Consider the following 7,907-nt stretch of genomic DNA (forward strand, 5'->3'; position numbering starts at 1 on the left):
TTTTTTTTAAAAAGGGATTGATAAGATGTTGGTTGAAAAAGGGAAAAAGAAAAATTCAAAAAAAAAACAGTTAAAAAAATTAACTTTGAAAAACTAATGAATCATTGTAAAAAAAAGCCATGAATTCTATATGCAGTATTCCCCTAGCGCTGAAGTTCTCCTGTTCTCCTTGATCAGTAAACTTGGTCTTGGCTGGCTGTTCCTGCTGATCTTCTGGGGGAGGGGCCTGTTGCCGTGGTTCCCAAATGTCTTTGCCGGAGGCGGAATTGCCCCGCCCTTGTCGGTCCGGGCTAAGCAATCTGCTCGGGTTTGCTCTTGGGAACTTTTGTTCCCTGCAAGCTCTCCGTACAGCTTTGGAGGACCAGAGTGAAAATAGTGGCCTCCCAATCTCTGCCCGGAGGAGCCGAGAACTCGGGGCCCCGCTCCTCAGTGCAGCCCGAGAGAAAAGCAGTCAATCACTCCCGTCTCCCCAGTCTCCGGCCGCACTCCGTGCTCACCCGGCCTGTGACTGAGTGTTTCTATCTCTGGCTCCCGACCCCGTGTGGAGTCTCCAAACCCAGCAGATCCCTGCAGTGCGCTCCCGCGCCGCTCCTCCCGGGGGAGGGAGGGGAGTCTCCCCGGCTCTGCCGCTTGTTGGGTCCCTGCTGGAGGAGCAGTGGCCCAACTGGGACACGGATCACAGTTTATGGCAACCCCGAGCTGAGAGCCCGCGCCTCGGCTCTGTCTCTGCAGCCGGCTTCCCCACTCTGATACCTGGGAGCTCTGCCGCACTCAGGCACCCCCGATCTTTCTGTGACCCCGAGGGTCCTGAGACCACACTGTCCCGCGAGGGTTCCACCCCCTTCTTAGCCACTGGAGCGACATCCCTCAGCAGAGCCGGCTTCTAAAAGTTCCGATTTTGTGCTCCGCGGCTCTAGCACTTGCCAGAAGCAGCCGATGGAGGCCCCTCCCCCGCCGTCTATCCTCTCGAATATCGCCTCGGATTCACTTCTCCGCACGTCCTACCTTCCAGCAAGTGGTCGCTTCTCTGTTCAGAGAGTTGTTGCTACTCTCTTCTTCGGTCTCCTGTTGAGTTCGTAGGTGTTGAGAATGGTTTGATCCCTATTCAGCTGAATTCCTGAGACCAGACGAAATCCAGGTCTCCTACTCCTCCGCCATCTTGCTCCGCCCCCCCTTCCTGCTTACCATTCTTTATCGCTAGGTGGCCATCAACTATCCTAAGAAGCAGGAATGAAAGTGGCGCTTTCTCCACTCCAGGGTTCCATAACATAATCTGAAACAAGATGGAGGGCGTAAGGGGCCTTCACACTTCACTTCATCTCTTCTACACATAACAACATCCAAAGCACCTACACCTGGATTTTTCCAAACAACTTTTATGTCTTCAGAGTCTTTCTTAACCCTACGGAACAAAAAGTTGCCACTGAGTAGAGCCCAGTATAGGGGCTGTTTTCTTTTCTACTCCCTCTCCCCCAATATAAAGATATATTTTAAAGCTTTAGCTGGAGTAAAAAAAAAAAAAGAAGAAAGACTCAAAATCAGAAGTGAAAGAAACAAACCCCTAACATCATACTCAATGGTGAAAAGCTAAAAGCTTTTCTTCTGAGATCAGGAACAAGACGAAGATGCCCACTCTTGTCACTTTTGTTCAACACAGTATTTAAAGTCCCAGCCAGAGCAATCAGGCAAGAAAAAGAAATCATAGGCATCCAAATAAGAAAGAAGTAAAACTGTCACTATTTGCAGATGACATATACGGAAAACCCTATACACTCCTCCAAAACACAAAAATGATCAACAAATTCAGTAAAGTTGCAGGATACAAAAGAAATGTACCAAATCTGTTGTGTTTCTATACACTAATAAACTGTCAGAAAGAGAAATTTAAAAATCCATTTATAATTGTATCAAAAGGAATAAGATACATAGGAATAAATTTAACCAAAGTAATGAAAGACTAGCACACTGAAAACTAAATGAAATTGAAGAAAACACAAATAAATGGAAAGATACCCTGTGTTCGTGGTTCAGAAGAATATTGTTAAAATGTCCATTCTACCCAAAGCCAGTCTATATACGTTCAATCCGGTCTACTGGCCGCAGCATGGTCTCAGGGCTGATGAGGCAACAGAGGTCACGGTGGAGGTTGGCTCAGCCTGGCATTTTGAGGAACTGCTGCACCTGAGCCAAGTCCCTCCTGTGTTTTATTTTCAGGCACCATGGGCACCATGGTATACCCAGATGAACATCGTAACGGCAGAGTTAGCCAAAGAACATCCCCAAGTATCGTCTATAAAGTTGGAAGCTAAAGCTGTTCCTGATACATCTTTAAAAAATGAAATTAGTCCCCAACTTTCTGTTTTTCAAGAATTCTCCGAAAATTGACCAATTAGATGATGCACATACCCCAGAGTTGACCAAAAAAGTTCAGGGACATGCATCTAGGTGGTTCCTTTTGTTTTTTAATTTCTTTTACAGATTTTGTTTATCTGACAGAGACAGAGAGAGCACATGAGAGCACAAGCAGGGGGAGCAGCAGGCCAAGGGAGAATCAGACTCCCCGCTGAGCAAGGAGCCCAATGTGGGATCATGACCTGAGCCGAAGGCAGATGCATAACTGACTGAGCCACCCAGGTCCCCCTAGGAGGTTCCTTTCCACCCACTGGTAATGAGCATCCTAAAGATCTCAACCTATGCCTGAAGAAATTCACCCCTATTGCCCCTTGCATGTTGTTTATGAAAGGAATTCTTTAGGAACCATGCTGCAGTTTCAGCAAGCAGATGGCAGAAATTCTTAACAAACACAATTTTTGGTTTAGCAGTTTTGATATCCTCTCAGATGAAGAAGTTCATCAGGGCCTCAAAACGTATTCCAATTGGCCCACCTGTCCCCAGCTCTGTTTCTGGAGAGCTCACAGGAGGACTTGATTGAATTAAGAAGCTAGAAACATCTGAAGAACTAGATACAATTTGCCCCAAAGCTCCCAAATTAGAGAAAATAAAGCTTCTGTAATGCTCTTTATGAAAAGCAACAGGAAGCAAAATGTGGATGCAGCTAATAAATTCTGGAAATACTAAATAGTACTGGTGTTGAATATGAGATATTTGATATATTGGAGGATGAAGAATTTCAACAATTAAAAGCTCAGTCAAATTGACCCAACATACCCTCAGCTGTGAAAGAGGAACTTGTTGAACATCCGCATATTGTTAAGAAACTGAAAGAAAATGGTTCTTTACTGCTTGTACTGAAAGGAGAAAATAAATGAATGTTAAACTTGGCACCCAACTGTTGCAAAAAATATTTAATTACAGTGGAGCAGTTCATGACTTAGTCCTCAGAAATGGACTAGCAGTAGAAAAATGTTTCTTAGGGCGCCTGGGTGGCTCAGTCGGTTAAGTGTCTGCCTTCGACTCAGGTCATGATCCCAGGGTCCTGGGATTGAGCCCCGCATCAGGCTCCCTGCTCAGCGGGGAGTCTGCCTCTCCCTCTTCATCTGCCTCTCCCCCAGCTCATGCTCTCTCTCGCACACTCTCTCTCACAAAAATAAATAAATAAGATCTTTAAAAAAAAAGGGAAAAAAGAAGGAAGAAAAATGCTTCTTACCCAGTTACACTTTGTGTAGTTCCAAAAGTTGTGCTAAATAAATTTGCTTTTTTCACCAAAAACAGAATGCAATAAACATCTTCAAATTCAATGTAATTAATAACTAATTAAATCCTAATCACTATCAAAATTCCAATGGCATTTTCACAGAAATAGAAAAAGCAATCCTAAAATTCATATGGAAGCACAAGAGACCTGAGCAGCCAAAGCAATCTTGAGAAAGAAAGCTGGAGGCATCACAAGTCCTGATTTCAAACTATACTACAAAGCTGTAGTGATCAAAACAGTGTGGCACTGGTATAGCCACAGACACACTGATCAATGGAACAGAACCCAAGGCCCAGAAATAAACCCATGTATGGGGCGCCTGGGTGGCTCAGTTGGTTAAGCGACTGCCTTCGGCTCAGGTCATGATCCTGGAGTCCCGGGATCGAGTCCCATGTCGGGCTCCTTGCTCAGCAGGGAGTCTGCTTCTCTCTCTGACCCTCTTCTCTCTCGTGCTATCTCTCATTCTCTCTCTCAAATAAATAAATAAAATCTTTAAAAAAAATAAATAAAATAAAATAAAATAAACCCATGTATGTACAGTCCACTAATACTTGACAAAGGAGCCATGAACACCCAAGAGGAAAAAGATGGTCTCTTCAATAACTAGTCTCAGGGAAATGATATTTACGTGCAAAGGAACGCAATTGGGGGCCTATCTTGTATCACTCACAAAAATTAACTCGAAATGGATTAAAGACTTAAATGTAAGACCTGAAACCATAAAAATCCTAGAAGAAAACACAGATGTTACAGAACACTCGATGTGCAACATAGGAGAGAGAAAAAACGTCAAAATGCTGGAACCCTGAATTTGAGTTGGAAGTATCAGTATAGGGGCACCTGGGTGGCTCAGTCGGTTAAGCGTCTGCCTTTGGCTCAGGTCATGATCCTGGGGCCCGGGGATCGTGTCCCCCCATCAGGCTCCCTGCTGAGTAGGGAGCCTGCTTCTCCCTCTGCTTGCTGCTCCCCTTTTTTGTGCTCTCTCTCTTGCTCTCTGACAAATAAATAAAATCTTTAATAAAAAAGGAAGTATTAGGGGCGCCTGGGTGGCTCAGTTGGTTGGGCGACTGCCTTCGGCTCAGGTCATGATCCTGGAGTCCAGGGATCGAGTCCCACATTGGGGGGGGGGGGTCCCTGCTCGGCAGGGGGTCTGCTTCTCCCTCTGACCCTAACCCCTCTCATGTGCTCTCTCTCTCATTCTCTCTCTCAAATAAATAAGTAAAATCTTTAAAAATATATATATATAAAGGAAGTATTAGTATAAACTCATGATGTATTTTATCCTTAAAAATGTGACATAGATGAATTCATATATAATACAGATTAGATGTAACACAGCAGAGCAAAAAGGAAGAAGGCGAGTAAAAGTGCTATGCTCTTGAATTTGGGTTATACGTAAATTGTTACAACCACTTTGGAAAATGATTTTACAGTATCTAGGAACAGGAAATATTACACATACCATATGACTCACTGGCATATAACCTAGAGAAATTCTTAAATAGATGAACCAAGATAATAGTTATAATAATGCACACAGATATGCTCTCTACAGAAGCTATCAACTAGAAAGGACCCAAATAGCCATCGACAGTATGATGGTTACATCCCTTGCGCTATGCTCATCAATGGGAGATTACCCGGCAATCAGAATTAAGGACTCCAGCCACACACAAACACATGCATTAATCTTTCAAATGTGAGACTGAGCAGAAGTAAACACAGAAGAAAGCCCACAGGGTGATTCGAGTAATAGAAGACAGTCCCAAAGCTTCAATACTAAACAATAAATTGTTTAAGGCTACCTGGTGGCAAAACAATACAGAAAAGCACAGGGGTAATTAATACATCACTCAACAGGCTGGTTATGCCTGAGGGGGTAACTACAGGGGGGTGTGCCCGGAGCAGGGCCCATGTGGAATTCAGCTAATATATATTCTTTTTCTCAAGGTAGGAAGTAGATCCCCTGGCATGTTTTCTTTAAATTGTACTTACATGTTTTCTAGCCTCAGCATACATGATATATGTGTCAATATAAAATGAAAAAAGAGGGCGCCTGGGTGGCTCAGTTGGTTAAGCGACTGCCTTCGGCTCAGGTCATGATCCTGGAGTCCCTGGATCGAGTCCCCCATCGAGTCCTGCATCGGGCTCCCTGCTCAGCAGGGAGTCTGCTTCTCCCTCTGACCCTCCCCTCCCCATGTGCTTTCTCTCTCTCTCATTCTCTCTCAAATAAATAAATAAAATCTTAAAAAAAAAAAAAAGAAAAAAAGAAAAGGAAAAAAGAAAAGGAAAACCATGACTCCACTTGAAACTGGAGAGCAGCACGGAACTAGGGAGACTGTCAAACGTGCTTGAACATGGGGGGGGGTCTCGAACATGCTTATGAGCCACTCCCCCGGTGACAGTGGCAAGGAGACATGGACAAATGCAGACCAGTGAGTTTCTGTTTGAGAACGTAGGACCACATTTCCTCTTGATGAAGACATAGGGCAGGGTCTTGCCCCAGCTGTGAGTAGGATGGAGAAAGGAGACAATCAGGACCAAAGGGGGCTGAGCACAGCACCGCGGGGTGAGGGAGCGTCTGCAGCACAGGAGGAAGGGGAGAACCGCAGAACGGCCATGAGACCCAGGGGAGGACTTGCACGGAGGGCTGCTCAGAGGGCCCTGGCCCTGGAGACCCACCTGCCACAGGGACATCCAATGGACATGGTCCTAGCAGTGAGGTCTGCAGAAGGTCTGCAGCTGGCTCGATGGTCCCTTCTGAGGAGGGAGCTGACCCAAGTCAGGGACACTGCTGTGACCTCAGAGCCAGACGAATGTCTGCCTGGAACTGCCAAAGCAGGGGCCTGGGGGTCTTCACGCATCCTGCCCCGTCTCTGGGTCTCCGGGTCGTGTGGCCTCTTCCCAGCAGGTGGTCCCAGCTGTGCAGGGGCAGGTTTTAGGATACAAGGTGGGCCCACGCATGTGCAAAGTCATACATAGCATCGCTGAAGGGACACAGACACTGTCCCACAGAGGGACCCACGTACAAACTCCAGACATGGCCTTATCCTACGTTTGCTCACCTGAGCAGTAACAGCAACTTGCTTTTTTCTCAGGCTGCTGCAAACCTTTCATTACAAATAATTAACCCTCCCCATAATGTCTCAAACAGTAACAAACACCACTTCATGCCTCCAACAGAGCAGACTGGGCATTACTACATGGCTGTACACGGCAGGTTGTACTTCCGGAACCGACCCTCCAATATTTTAAAATAAAGCGGCTTTGTGGACTTTTTTTTTCTTTTCTAGTATTGTAAACATATGCTGTTTGATATTATCTGAATGGGATTCAAAACATTTATTTTTGCAAACAGAACACAAAGCTTTTGGGGCAGGCATCGAAGGAGAAAAAGGAAGTCTTGCTACAAAACTATGCCCAAGCCAGACCCCACTTAAAATCTGCCAGCATGAAGTGGAGAACTTCGGGCCACTGTTCCATCGGGGTTAGACGGGTTTGATGGCACTGAAGCCACACCGCCTCCTGGGTCTTCAATCTTGCCTTCCTGTGAGGAAGACGAAAATGGGTATCTCCCTTTCTCCACCTCCCTCTTTGATCTGCTGCACAGCGCCCCAGAAAGCCACCATCACGTGGTCAGAAGTTCCAGAACAAGACAATCGCAGCAACTTCTGTTGGTCCATCAGAGGCTCCAGAATGGAATGCTTTCCTCAGGGGGCAAGTCGGTACCTCTGAAACTTCAGACCCATCTGCCCGTCCAGGGAGTAGAGCACCAACGCCTTCCGGCCCCAAGCAGCACTGACCTCATTCCGTGCCCCCAGGGACAGTGGGCAGGCGACCCGGTCTGAAGATCCTGATCGTACCAAAGTGTCCTCTGTGCCAGATGTGAAAGGCTGCACTAAAGAGGCTGGTCGTCTGCAGCTGGCCCAGCTGCACCCGGGCAGAGTGCACTCAGTTTTCCACCCTCCTCGGCTCATTGTCCACTTCCGGCTGTCGTCATTTATATGGGCTGTGTTCCCTCGGGTACCAAGCTGCCTCTGGATCCAGGATCTCGGTGCAGCCTGGGCCCTCGCAAGCTTTTCTGCCAGTCTGGCTCCTTTAGCTTTGTCTGCAGCTATTCGGTCACCCTCGTTCATTTGCTTGAAGATCGCCAACAGCGTCTGCCGTCCTGACACGCATCTTCAGGGACATCGAGCTGGTCGAAAAGAGAATCTGTGCATTCCTCACACAGGGATGATCCACATCTCTCTGG

At 46.5% G+C, this 7,907-nt stretch overlaps 1 pseudogene; it reads left to right on the forward strand.

Moving 5' to 3' along the window:
- The first annotated feature begins 1,075 nt into the window (after positions 1–1,075).
- Positions 1,076–3,269, forward strand: LOC112810582 (glutaredoxin-3-like; annotated as a pseudogene).
- The last annotated feature ends 4,638 nt before the right edge of the window (positions 3,270–7,907 follow it).

Source organism: Callorhinus ursinus, unplaced genomic scaffold (genome assembly GCF_003265705.2).
Source record: "Callorhinus ursinus isolate GAN/ISIS: 27379988/994484 unplaced genomic scaffold, GSC_fseal_2.0 scaffold61, whole genome shotgun sequence".
Classification (NCBI taxonomy): Eukaryota; Metazoa; Chordata; class Mammalia; order Carnivora; family Otariidae; genus Callorhinus; species Callorhinus ursinus.